At 51.9% G+C, this 14,230-nt stretch overlaps 1 protein-coding gene across 1 annotated transcript in view; it reads right to left on the reverse strand.

The window, feature by feature from the left end:
• Positions 1-251: 251 nt before the first annotated feature.
• FKBP6 (FKBP prolyl isomerase family member 6 (inactive)) overlaps positions 252-14,230 on the reverse strand; it is a 32,302-nt gene continuing 18,323 nt past the window's right edge. The window contains exon 9 of the mRNA XM_037814721.1: positions 252-824. The gene's annotated coding sequence lies outside the window, so the exon portion shown is untranslated. The remainder of the gene's footprint in view (positions 825-14,230) is intronic.

Below are 14,230 nucleotides of genomic sequence, written 5' to 3' on the forward strand. Positions count from 1 at the left end.
AGGCCCGTGGGGACCGGGCCCCAGCCCTGGGGAGGGCCATGTTGGGCCCAGAGCCCAGGGGCGACCCAGGGCTGGAGGCTTAGCTGGAGTCAAGGTTTCCTGTAACTTGTCTTGTCACAACTCCCCACGGCAGGTGGTGGGTTTCAAGGGACCCCCGAATCCAAGCGTGCAAGTGCTTTATTCTTTGGACCATGGGAGAGAACTGGTCTGGCTCTAGCAAACAAACCCAGTTCCCACTCTTGCTGGCTCAACTGGTCTTCAAAAAGGGCGGTCCCTCAGGGACTTTAAAAGTTTAATTGAATTCACACAATTAACTTGTACTAGATCTTGCTAGGACAAGGAAGTGTTTTATTTATTTACGACAAAAACATGTAACATAATTCTCTCTCTGCAAAACAGTGAGCTCTATAAAGTACACAAAGCCATCTCTATTTGTATTTACTCAGGGACACGAGAAGCCGGAAGGGGGGTTGGAACTGGGAGAAAAGCCAAGGACTAATTCCACTTAAAAAAAAACAAGAAACTGCCTTAAAAAAAAAAAAAAGCGATTTTCTACTCGTCAGTAGCTACACTCTCCCCTACTCTAGTCTTAAGCATGAAAACATGAAACAGAAAACAGCACCTGCGAAAACAAATCTCAACAGCGTGGCCGTCGTCAGGAGTCGGAGATGAGGCAGAGACCCCGGGCTGGGGGATTCCAGCACCTTCTTCCAAGCAGGTCTCCGCAACAGCGTTTGCTCTGGGGAGCTCGTTCCAAAAAGGGCCCGTAAAGACGAGGGGGCGCCAGCGGCCTCGCTTCTCTGGCTTGCGGTCGGCTGAAGGATCTAGGAAATCAAATGCAGCCGTGAGAAATACGACACTTTGTCCCTAAGACACACAATCCCACGGTGCCGTCGCGGCCAGGGAAACGGGCCTGCCTGACGGTGAGGACGGCAACGGGGAGACGGGGGTTGTCACCGTTTAGCCTGAAGAGAGGGCTCTGGGACCCAGCGGCCAGTTAACACGGGGGACACGGTCTCGGGAAATCAGAGGAGAAAGGGTCCCTGGCCGTCATCCAGTTCAGCTTCCTTGTTTTCCAGCTGAGGCCCCGACGTAAACAGCTCATTTCTGAATGCAGGCAGCGCTTGCTCCATTAATCTACCCCTGGGCGCCGCCGCTGCTGCCGGGTGGGAATGTGCACGGCAGGCACCTCGCGGAAGGAGGGGACGTAAATGAAAGCTGTCACTGCAACTCATAGTTCTGCAGCTACTGCCTGCCCACCACTCCTCCTTCCCAACTGCGGGTCCCCTGGAACGAAACGCTGGCACTTCCACCAGGTAAAATGGTGGTACAGAGGCCGTCACTCTACACCTGCCTTCCAGCCCTGGGGGACCCACAGGTGTGAACACCTGCCGGGGCTGTTTTGGGGGAGGGCTCTGAAGTGAGATACCTCCTGCACGCCTCCTTGCAGCCCAGCAATCTCTAAGGTGAGGAGAGAAGAAACCTGCCCTGTGACAACACTTTTTCTTGGGCAGTAGCAGCAGGTGGGCACAGGGCAGGGCAGAGGGGGGCCTAGAACTTCCAAGCTGTCCTCCTTGCTTCTCATTTAAACCTAGTATTAGCAGCGCCTTCTGTTTTTGCTATACTACTGCGGTGCCTGAGCCGGTTACGCTCCAGTACACGTTAGGCTTTTACAACAATTTATAGAAAAATATGTGATTTATGGATACCAAAGTTATCACCCTCATGGGGATCTTTTTAGTGGAATAAATAGATGTATAAGCAAATAAATATAAAATAAGTGCTATGAGAAAAATCTGCAGGATATGGGGGTGCAGAATGACATGGGTTGCTATTTAATATAAAGTGACCAGGAGAGACCTCTCTTCAGCAGCGCGAGCTGTGTGAATAGGCGGGAGAAGAGCTTTCCAGGCTGTAGGAATATTGTGCAAAGGCCAAGAGGCAGGAACGTGACTGGACATGCGAGGAACACCAGGGAAGCCAAGACGGCTAAGGGGGCGTGAACACGGGAAGACAGTCAGGAAATGAGACCAGAGCAGGGGCAAGAGGCCAAATCACGTGGGGCCGTGGAGCCTCAGGAGGGCCTTCGGGTGTCACTGAGTGCGATGGGAAGCCATCGGAGGTTCTGAGCAGGGAAAAGACCTAAAAGATCCTCCTGGCTGCTATGTGGGAAAAGATGACAAGAGGATGAAGAAGCAGGGAGACCCCTCCCCTGACGCTGGGCAGACTCAGGGGCTGCCGTGCCCAGTTCCCTCGGGTGGACGTGACAATGTTCCCCGTGACAGTGGCGGCTTCCGCTCTTCTCCTTTGCAACTCTGCTCACTTCCCACTCATTCCTCGGATCACAGACCCGAGCTGCCACGTAAGACCGTCCACTGGGGAGACCATGTGCAGGCTCTGGCTGTCGTCCCAGCTGTCATCCCGCCAAAGTGCCAAGACACGCGAGTGAAACCATTGTGGACTCTCCACACCAGCCCACCCAGCGACCTCAACTGACATCACATGGAGCTGAAGAGTCACCCAGCTGAGCCCAGCACAAAGTCCTGACCTATAAATCATGAGATATAATTAAACTGCTAAGTTCTGGAGTAAGTTATTACCTGAAACGGGGGAAATGGCTGGCAGTGATCTCGATCTTGTGATAACCTCTCTGACTCGGTCACACCAAGAAAGGGCCGGCCTCGGGGCCAAAATCAACTTGACATTCCTTCTGATCACTTGCAACCGCTGTCCAGCCTGAGCTCCCAAAGCTGTGGACCTCAAAGCTCGGGCAACTGAGGCCGATAAAGGGAGAGGGAGGCCCAGCAGGGGCGGGGGGACGCCAATCTCAACATTAACGTAGCTTGATTTAATTACACCACCACTAATGGAATTTATGTTATTGCCAACTTTTTGTTACTCAGACAGGCAGAAGTCATTCTGTCATTAACGTGAAGAATGGATTCATCTACCTTATATGGATTCCAACCCCACTGTTCAGGGTGCAGGGTGGCATTTAAAATCAGTACCCAGAAGGTTTTGATACAACTGTTTAGACATTTGAATAAAAAATAAAGTTTGATCCCTACTTCAAACTAAGGGCACACATAAACTGGTGATAGCTTAAAGATCTAAACATAAAAACTAAAACTATAAAAGTATTAGAAGGTCTGCTGTGGAAATCAGCTTGGCCGTTCCTCAAACACAGCTAAACACAGAATTACCACATGCCCTGGCAATTCCACTCCGAGTATCCACCCAAGAGAACTGCAAAAAGGGACTGGAACAAATGCTTGCCCACCAGTGTCACAGGAGGCAAAAGCTGGAAACACCTCCAGTGTCCCCGGACAGAAGACGGATAAACAACAGGTGGTCTAGCCACATAACGGAGTATTTGTCAGCAAGAAAAAGGAATGAAGTTGCAGGTTACAACCTGGACGAACCCCGAAAACATTACGCTGTGTGAGCGGAGCCAGGAAAAAGGACAAGTATCATATGATTCCACTTATATGAAATATCTAGAATAAGCAAATCCATAGAGACAGAGACTAGATTAGAGATTACCAGGGGCCTGGAAAACTGCAAACAGGCAATAAACAGACGAGAAGATGCTTTATTTCACTCCTAATCAAGGAAACACAAATTAAAACATCAGAAAGGCATAACCAGGGGCCCTCACCTAAGTATTCTCAGTTCTTGAACTCCGTTCATCAGAAATAGAAGCCCCAGTATATCAATACGTCAACACTGAGTAAAGAAAGCACTTTGCCCCTGCGCCTAGGGAGCCCCTCCCTCTCGGGCAGGCCTTGCTTTGGGGCTCCCGTGTCCCCCACTTCAGCAGGCTCTTGGGCTCCCCTTTTGCAAACTTCCCAAGGTCAAAAGCCCCCACTCTGTCCCCCCAAGCATCGAGCAGCCCGAGGAAAACAACGTTTCCTGTAAATTTATGATGAGCAAATCTAGTTCCCTTTAGCCTCAATATCTCCTCCTCAGATTAGTTTAAAGGCTTTCATTATAAAATGTCCCATCTCTGCATTTTCTTAGGGAAAGAACCATGCTTTTGCTTAAAAGGAACTCTGGTGCTTCCTAAAGCAACCAATTTAAAATGTACAACATTTTAATCCCTGCCACATGAAAAAAAGCTTTTCTTTGTAGGTGACAAAAAGGAATTTGATAGCAATCATTCCTGATAAAAGCCTATAGTAGAGAAACATTTCCTTAATGTGATTAAAAAAAAAAAAAAGCCTATAATGTGTCTCAACCCAAAGCCAGTGTCACGTTTAATGGTGTGATGTGAAGCAGCTTTGTCACAGGGCAGGCACAGATGCCCAGAGTCATCGCTGCCACTCGACCCTGTTCTGGAAGGACTCGCTCCCACGGCCAGACAAGCGCTGAATCACACAGGAGAGGTGAATCATGGGGAGGGGAAGACAATTTACCATCGTGAGCAGAGGACGATCGGATGCCTGGAACATCCAGCGAAGCAACTGACAAACCGTCAAAAAATGAAAGCAAGCACTTGGAAGGGCATTTCCTTACACAAATGGGCAGAGAAGCAAACCGGTCACTCAGGGACAAGGACACCTGAGTCTCCCAGTGTGTGAAAAGGTGCTTGATCAGGGACACGCACATTCTGATAAGATCCCATCTCAGATCCACCCAAAGGGCAAAAATTGAAAGTTGGACAACACACATAATTCTGCGACAGGTGGAATCTCTCGGACACTTCCAGAGGGAAATAAACTGGGAATCACTGCTCAAGAGATCAGTTAGCAACTCCTGGTTCAGCTCAAGATTTACTATCACAGCCCGGCGATCCAACTTTCAAGTAAATATTGTAGAAAACTGGGGCATGGGATAACTCTATTCTGTCCATCTCTTGATCTATCTCTGTGAAAAATATGATACCTGCACGGGATGGAATGGTACTCAGTATGTTGCAAAAAATGAAGTCTTTCTTTTCTGTATCAAAAAAAAAAAATAGTACAAAACATTTAATTTTGTTTGTGGCAAAAACTCCATAGACACCCACCATGTTGTCACTATGTGACCATCCTCAAATAGTCACAAAAACATTTCCCAGGAAGGGGACACAGGAAGCATCGGCAGTGGCAACACCAGCCTCTGGAGGTAGGCTGGGCTGGGAGACTTTTACTTTCCACCCCCCTTTAAAAAAAAACAAAAAAAAACTGCAATCAGGTTGCATTTTTATAATTAATTTCAGTTCTACCAAGAAGGCCGGGCTGCAGGGAAGAAGAGCTGAAGGCTGGCAGCTGTCGCAGATGGGTTGCGAGTACCCTGGAAGGGCACTGTGAACGGGTTGGGAAGTTTCCCTTTGAAAATGGTTAACAGTCGTCAAGTGAAAAATGAAAAATAATAAACTGTTTCAATCCAGTCTGCATCCCACGAAACGACTTTAGGAATAAACCCACCACCCGTATTCTCCGAACGTGCACTTGAGCTGGACATGGAGGTGGGTACAGAGAACATCCAAGATCCCTCTGGACCTTCCGAGGGTCAGTCGGTTGAATTTTCAAATTGAAACCAATAAAAAAGTAACACTTTAGCAAAAATGAGAATCTATCAAGTATAAAAGCTCACATTTTACCTTGAATAACCACTGCCCGTAGCACACGGAGGTGCAAGTCAGCGAAAAAGGCTGCCCTGTGCCCAGGGGGCAGGGACGAGAGGCAGCAGCGGGCGGGGGGGGGGAGTGCAGCCAGGGGCGGGCGGGCGGACCCTGGCTGCGGGCACGGGTGCCCAGACGCTGTCTCCCAGGAAAGCGGAAACCGGAGAAATGATGGGCTCGGTGTCTGCGACACTCACGCAGGTAATGGGCGGTAACCCCAGGAGGGTGTGACCGTGACAGACGAGACAGAGAGCGATGTCATCCGGGCACCGCAGGGGGCTGCAGAGCCCAGGGCGAGAAGCTGGAAATCCCGGGACCAAGGAAGAGCAGGAGGGGGCAGCGGGGGCAGCGGGGGCAGCGCCCCGACGGCTCTGCGAGGGTGGCCCAGGGGAGGCCTCGAAGGATGAGAAACCTCCAAGTGGCGGGTCTGACTCTATTATGGGCCGCATGATTCTTTGGAAAATGTAAGGAAAGCTATGGAGTCCGCGTCAAAACCCCAGAGAAGGCGCATGTTGTACCCAAATGCAGGGACGCGCCGGCCCCTCTCTGAAGCTAACTAACTGGTTCCCTTTCTCCGAGCGCCTTCCTCAGGGGCTCTTCGGGGCCCAGCTGAGGTCTCCCCTAACTCCAGATGAGGGAGAAGAGCCACACCCGGCGCCCCCAGCCCTTCCATACTCTGGCCGGCGGCCCCTCCAGGCCTGCCCCCCACCGCCTCCTACCCCCCTCTCCCCCACCGTGAGCCCACCCTGCCTCAGCCCTGGCTCTCGCTGTGGCTTCCCCTTGGCCGCGCTCGTGTCCTCCAGGCCAGCAGGGGGTCCCAGTGACCCCAGGCCCCTCCCCTTCTCCCTGCCGGCCCACCGTGGCCCCCACCTGCTGGGAAACCACAGCAAGCCCCTGGAATGGTCCCCCCAAAGCCTGCCTTTTTGAGGCCTCAGGTGAACAGGAGAGCCCCCTCAGCCCCTTGGACCCCAGGACCCACAGCATGGCCCTGCCATAGTCCTCAGGTGACACCTGCAGCTCAGGCCAGCGGCCGTCACAGTGCAGAGGGGTCAAAGGGCAACCCCACGGTCACACCCGTTTCAAGAGAAGGTTCCTATTTTAACATGTTACCTTCCCAGGGTTCATCCAACCACTCTCTTCCCATTGTCCTAAGGATGTCTGGAAACGGGAGACCACACCATCGCAGCCTGTGGTCTACACCACTGTGACCATGGTCTACACCACTGTGGCCCGTGGTCTACACCACTGTGACCATGGTCTACACCACCGCGGCCCGTGGTCTACACCACCGCGGCCCGTGGCCTATACCACCGCGGCCCGTGGTCCACACCACTGCAACCCATGGTCCTCACCACCGCGGTCCATGGTCCCCACCACCGCGGCCCATGGTCTACACCACCGTGACCATGGTCTACACCACCGTGGCCCATGGTCTACACCACCGCGGCCCATGGTCTACACCACTGCAGCCCGTGGTCCATACCACCGTGGCCCGTGGTCCATACCACCACAGTCCGCAAGCCAGCTGCATCCCATCACCTGGGGGGTTGTTGGAGACACCAATTGTTGAGCTCTACTCTAGGACTAATAGATCTGAATCTCAGGGGACGGGGCCTGGGACCCTCATGCTTCCTGAGCCCCGAGAAGCCCCAGCCCATACTCCACTCCCTGTTCCCGCCACACCACGGGGCAGTCTGGCTTCGATCCCACCGCTCCACGTGCACTGCCAAGCCCTCATCTCGCCCGTCTCCACATGAGGCTGTTTACTCTTTGAAGGCCAGCTGATGAGAGCCAGAGGATCTGTGTGGGCACAAAGATTTCAGGGGTTTGTGACTCTCTGAAGCCCCCCCAGACTCCCAATCAAACTTCCCTGCTCGACCTGCCGCGCTTTCACAGTGGCTCCTTCTCCTGGGCCCCATCCCCCATTCCTCAGTTCTGCGTCTGAGCTCCCAGAGAAAGCCTTCCTCTTTCGACATCTCCTCCTGAGGATCTCCCTAACACCCCATATGTACTAGGGCTGCCATGCCCCTCTCCAGCCAGGCCTCTTCTCTAACCCCCAGACCCACGTCCAGCTGCCCACTCGCCACCCCTACCTGGACGTCCCACGGGCATCTCAAGTCCAACAAGCCCCAAACCCAAAGCAGTGTCAGGAGGTGACCCAGACACCCCAGCTGGAAATCTGGGGGTCGTTCTTGATTCTTTCCCCTCACCTGGCCCCTTCCTGACATCAAATTGTGTGACTTCGCTGCCTAAAATACTCCGTGAAATGCCCCCACACTGCGCCCCGCTGCCTGGGTCCAGGTCTCCTGCCTCCAGCTTCCCCCTTAGGCCTCCCAAGGGGCCTCCTACACGGAGGGGATGTTCCGAAGAAGGCCAGCGGGATGCCCTTGCCTGGGATTCAAAGAGCTACATTGAAAATGTTCAGGACGGAAGGTTCTGAGCTACCCTTACATCAGATCTGTGGTGCCCAGAAAGCACGGGGTGGGGGGTGGGGGCAGAATAACGGCCCCCAAAGATGCCCAAGTCAAGTTCCCAGAACCCATGTGTATGTGACCTTCCCAGCAAAGGGACTTCCCAGGTGTGATTAGATTAAGGGTCTAGAGATGGGAGATTCTCCTGGATTACCTGGGTGGGCTCCAAACGTAACAATCTTGGGATCCTTTTAAGAGGGAAGCAGGGTGCAAGGGAAAGGGAGAGAAGGAGGCGTGACGACAGAAGCAGCAGGGGGTGTGCGTGTGTGTGGCGGGGTGGGGAGGACCGGCTGACAGATCTGAAGATGCTCCAGTGCTGGCTTTGAAGACAGTGGAAGGGGCCACTCGCCAGGGAGGGCAGGCGGCCTCTGCAGGTGGGAAAAGGCCAGAAGCTTCCCCTAGAGCCAGAGGGAACATGGTCCTCAGACCCTTCCCAGGCCTCTGACCTCCGTCAACTGCGAGATAACACTTCTGCGCTGTCTGAAGCCACTGAACTTGTCGCAATTTGTTATGGTGGCCAAGGGACGTTCACCTAGAGAGACGTGCTCACATCACGGCCCTCCTGCCAGCTCCCAAAAGACCGGGCCCCGTGACGATCAGGACGGCAAACAGAGCGGCAGGCCGAGGCCCTCTCCCACGGGTGGTCTCACGCTGCCTTCCGGCTCGGACACGGCACTATGCCGTGGACAGTGACCGCCATGGACGCTGTCCCAATGCTTCCTTCTCCCCTTGGCAGTGTGCAGCTGTCCTCCGTGCGTGAGATGGTTTTGCTCACACCCATTCATTCCCCGGATCTGCTAGGTCTGAAAAGCCCTCTCTGGGTTTCTGAAACTCTCAGGCTCACCCCAGCTCACGTCAGCTTCATCCTGGGTGTTGGGAGGCTCTGGCACACAGGGGAGCCTCGAACGTCAAAGTCAATAATAGCTACGACCAAAAGTCACGCGGGCAGAGGTCACCATGCCCCCACGCCCCTAGAACCCAGGACAGAACCTGTGCAGGGCCGTCAGGGGAACTCTGCCAGGAGCCTTATCTTCTTCCCCAGATGGCACCAGGACTCGCCTTTGATGCCAGTTCTTTATTGCTTAGGTCCGCTTCTTTTATTTGTCTGTACCCTTATTTATCTAAGTTGGTGTCTGCATATGCCTGGAGGCAGGGCCTCTGCACCCGACAATGAACCTGAGAAATTAAAAACAGACTAAGCCAACATCTGACAGGCCTAACAGAGCCCAGCCCAAGGAAGCCCACAGTGGCCCTGAAGAACTGATTGCGTCACTCTGCAGACGATGAGACCGAGGGCCAGAGAGGGCCCATGGAGTGGCTATGGAGCACTGGAGTGAGAATCCAAATGTCCTGTTTTCATAAAGGGCACTCGCATCATGGCTCACATGAAAGATTAGAAAGAGGGCCCTTGTTGTCTCCAGAAATTTAGTCAAGGATCCTGATCCACTGACGTGGGTAACTCTTGGCAGAAGCAGGTCTGGGCCCGTTACAGCTGCCCAGAGAGGGAGTGGAGAGAGGCAAGGGGGCCAGGGGGCTCTGCCAGAGGAAATGCTTTCCCAGGAAGGGCAACAATGGAGAGGCTCCAGCCTAAGCGGAGTTATTTATAGTTGGCCAACAAAGAGACAGCTTCGTGGCATGTCCTGAGCTGCGCAGGAAGACAGTCATTTCATATCCAAAGACCAAGAGACTGTCGAACGGTTTTCCCGGAAACTAGTCTCATCTGACAACAAGAGGATGCCTGTCTGTCCCTGTGACCCAGGAGAAAAATGCACCTTCATTTTGAAGAGAGAAAAAGGTAGAGAGAGAGAGAGAAAAAAATAAAGAAGGTAGAGACACAGAGAAGGAAAGAAAGATGAATTCCTAATGTAAAATTACAAAAATACAAAGACAGAAAAGTTATGATTTGTTCAGGGCTCAGACCAGCCTGACTGGAGGCACAGAATATCCTAACAGGCTCAGTTCTAGATCTGAGCGTTTCTTCCTTTAATCTCTTTGGGAGGAAGGGGATCAAACAGAACCCCCACCGAGATCCAGGCACGTATGTGGGAGAGGATGATCCGCTCCGGGGATTTCCTGGCAACTGGCCAGTCTGGCTTGGACACGGGAAGGCTATTTTGGAACAAGGTAACTCCTGCCCTCAGAGGACAGCCCCAGCCTCCATGTGGGCACCGAGCTGTGGTGCCCCCGGCTACTCCAGCGCTCGCTTGGGCCCGAGCCTTTAAACCAGGAACAAATCCCAGAATCTCAACTAACAGGGGCACGCGCTCCACGGCCTGGCCTTTATTGGAGGCTGCTTCGGCTGCCCAGAAAGCTTATTTTTTTAAAATCCTGTTAAGAGGCTTCCCCTAAAGCAGGCCAAGCAACACGGCTCAGTCCTCTGCATTCTACAGTCCAAAGGCATCAGCTTCTTTCTATTAAGTATGGAAAGCTGAGCAGAGGGAGGAAACACTAAACATCCACAAAAAGGGGAAAAAATCCATGGCCACTGAAGAGTAACGTACCCACTGAGTAAAGGCTCTGAATGCATCTGCAGCGTCAGCTCTCACCTGGGGTTCACACGTCACTTCCAGTGAAAATGGTCACAGCTGTTTGCACAGATGCACAAACACCTCCAGAGGGAAAGGGGCCTGATCCCCTGAGCTTTGTTTCTTCCCTGATCTGTGAAATGGGAGTAATATTCTCTCCCTCGCACAAATGCTAGGAAGATTAAGACGGTTTATGGGCATTGAAAAGCACCACGGACACGGTATGCTGCTTCGACTTGGGAGGGTGCGTTAGGAGTCTGTCACCCCAGGATTCCTGCTTGCTCATGGCAGGCTCTGCTCACCGTAACCCTTATATCAAGCCCAAGCATGACATGAATCCAGAGACCACAAAGGGAAGAGTAGCGTGTTTAACTGTGTGCTTAAAACTTCTGTAGAGCAATATTCCAAAACCAGTTAAAATAACCTGGTGATATAAAATATGTCAACTTACATGCAGACACCTATAATTGATGTCCCTCACCCAGAAAGGATCTTAGAAAATAAAAGCGATGGAAACAAAGGGCCCAGGAGAAGGATGTCAAAGGGTGGCATCTGTTGACAGGTGGATGGCCCACAAACACAGGAAGAGATGCTCAACCTCAGTAAAAGCTGGGCAAATACAGATTAAAATGCTGTAACATTTTATATCTGCTATTTTAGGGAAAAGAAAATCCACCTGAGGAAAATGAGGGAAGCTGGCAGAGGAGCCAGTGTCCAGTGTGTACCCCTTTCTTCAGGTATCGGGGGCTCCAGAGCAGCCTGGCTGGCTCCCCAGCGGCACAGCCTGACGGACTCTGTTGAGAGCCCCGACCAGGTACGCAGAGACCCTTGTCAGGTTTCCTAGGGTGTCATTTTTAAATATGAACTGGCAACCAAGAAATCCAGGCATTTGTGCAAAGCCTGCATTATGGAAAAGAGAAAGGTCAAAGAAAATAAGCAGTAAAAAAAAACCCAAACATTGCAGGGAATAGAAGAAAAACGTGCCAGAACAGTCCGTGACCAGGGTTCCACATCACTCAGCAGGGCTGCGGTGGGGGAGAGAGGGGCGCGCTGAGCACAGGGGGGTCTTTACGCCATTCTCCCCACCGGTTTGTAAGTGTGACACTCGCCATAATACGAGGGGAAAGCAGAGAGCGGAATGCCATCCACAAGGGAAGTCGGGTAAGAGCCCTTCCACTCGAAACGTGAACGCTGAAATGAAAGTCAGTGGAAGAGTCAGAAAATGAAGGACATTTCCCGGAGAAACAGGATGGAAAACTTAAAAGAGACACAGAGGACACAGAGGATCCCTGCAGGAGGCCTGGCACCCAACTAACAGGAGCCCCAGAACAGGAGGACAGAGAAAATGGAGGGGAAAATATTATTAAAGGAATGTTCTAGAAGAACGTCTTAGCTCTGAAGAGGCTGAGCGACTGGCGTTAAGTGCCTGGCAAAACGTCTGGAGGGGACTTGGACACCTGGCTCTCAAATCTGAGATAACCAAGAATAAAGAAAGAAAGAAAAAACAGATTTCTCAGGATGGCCATCCAAGAAACAGTCTGCCCTGACTTTTCCCTAAGATCTGGAGCAGGAGAAGGGAATGCTGATGGGAGAGTTCTGGGGTGGAGGTGGGTGGTGAAGGCTGAGGGGGGAGTGAGTTCTGAGCAGAGGGAGTGGGAGTGAGGGGGGAGGGAGGGATGGAGGGGGAGAGCGTGTGTGAGGCATGGAAGGGGTCTGACCAGAGGGAGGGTGAAGACGGCGTAGCAGGAGGGGGTCTGAGGGGGGTGAGGGGTGAATGTGGGGAGATTTGAATGGGAAGCAAGGTCCGAGTTGGGGAGAATAGCTTCAGGTGTAGGGTCTTCTAACAGGGAAGGGGGAAGGTCTTTGGAGGGGGAGAGATTCTGAAGCAGGGGTGGAGGTTCCGAAAAAGCAGGGAGGTTCTTTTCATTCTAAAATAAACACCAAGCTATGTATTTTCAAGCACGTGTTAAGGTACAATAAAATAATTTCTTGGATGTGTAAAGATTCAGAAAATCTATTTCCTGTATATTTAGTTTTAGAAAGTTACTTGAAAATAGACTCCTTTGGAACAAGGAAGTAAACATCCAAGGAAAGGGATCCAGGAACCAGTGGATTTAACCCGGGAGATAAAAGAAGTCCCGGAACGGCAGTTGTGCACCAGGTTGTAGAACAATCTAGACAGACTCTTACTCAAATATGAAGACTTCCAAGAAGGACTGCGAGAAAAAGGGGATGTGTACGCTGTGATACCACAGAGTTTTAGAAAAGATAAGGCTACGATAAAGGTAAATAGTGCAGGAAATGCAATCAGAAATTGTAGGAGAACAAAAAGTTCTAAAAGAAAATAGAAGCAAAGGCTTTTCCGTGAATAATATTCTCATCACATAAAGGGGAGCACAGGAGAAGCTTTATGAGATCAGAACTATCTGTACGAGCATATCATTCTCACCAAGACAATCTAACCAGAGTCCAGAGTCGTGATCTGATGTAAGAGAGGGGGGTGATCGTGTCGGACGTCGTGGCTGAAGCCAACAGACGCATGTCCACAACCAATGACCCAGAAATGGCAACAGAAACCTGGGGAGCTCCCTACAGGAAAACTAAGAAGAAACAGTAAAAACCTAAAATTGGGTTTCCTCTGGGGAGCCCTTTTGTGCTGGTTTTTCTTTCTTGAACCTGTGGGACAGCTGTGGGAATCCTGGCCCCATCACCTACTGGCTACCAAGCCTAGGCAAGTTACTCGTCTAAGTCATCACCTGCATGATGGAGATACCATCGCCCGATGCTCTAATAAAAACATGAATCCAGACAAAGCGTGTAAAAGAGGGCCTGGCATACAAAATATGTCCAATAAATACTGTGATCAAAGTTGATAAAAAAACTAAAAAAATAAATGGAACGGGGAGCAACACCATCAAAACAATCTAGAAGAAAAACAGATGAGAAAACAAAGGCAAAGAAATCCAAAGTCTGCCTGGGTGAGCCTGACTGTGGATGAGCCGGCCACGCCTACCCACCAACTCCTGGGGAACCCCCTCGGGCCATGCCTGCTCCTCCAGGAAGCTCTCCCGGATCACTCCTAGGGCACCGTGACCACCTTTTCTCTCCTGAACTCCCAATTCTGCTCCCCGGAGCCATCTTTTTCCATTAGCAGATGGTTAACATCCAGAACAAGTAGCTTCAGTTCCTTCCACCATCCACCACAGATCATTTGTAAGATCCTTTGGCATTTCTGTCTCCTTGAGAGAATTCCGGTTTGTCACTAGACTTCTTCTGACAGAACACAGACAGACATGGACAGAAGGTTCTGTCGGTTCCAGGGGGGAGGACTTGCGCTCATACCCTCCTTTGCATTCCTGCTGGGCACTCTTCGCCTGGCTCGGCCACCGGGCACCCAAGGGACCTTGCCTTCCCCCGGCCCCACACCCCTCGCTTGGCCCTGTCAGGTGGCCTCGGCTCTGATCGCCTCCTTCCCCTAAAGCCTGAAGTCCACAGAATACAGCCCAATTCAAGGGGCACTGTGAATGCCAGGACAACCCCGGCCCGCAGCTGGCCCAAGCTCTGAATTCTTTGTCATCGTACCTGCTGTCCCTGAAGACCCCCCTCTCCCCTCCCTGTGCCCCATCCTT

Source organism: Choloepus didactylus, chromosome 21 (genome assembly GCF_015220235.1).
Source record: "Choloepus didactylus isolate mChoDid1 chromosome 21, mChoDid1.pri, whole genome shotgun sequence".
Lineage (NCBI taxonomy): Eukaryota > Metazoa > Chordata > Mammalia > Pilosa > Megalonychidae > Choloepus > Choloepus didactylus.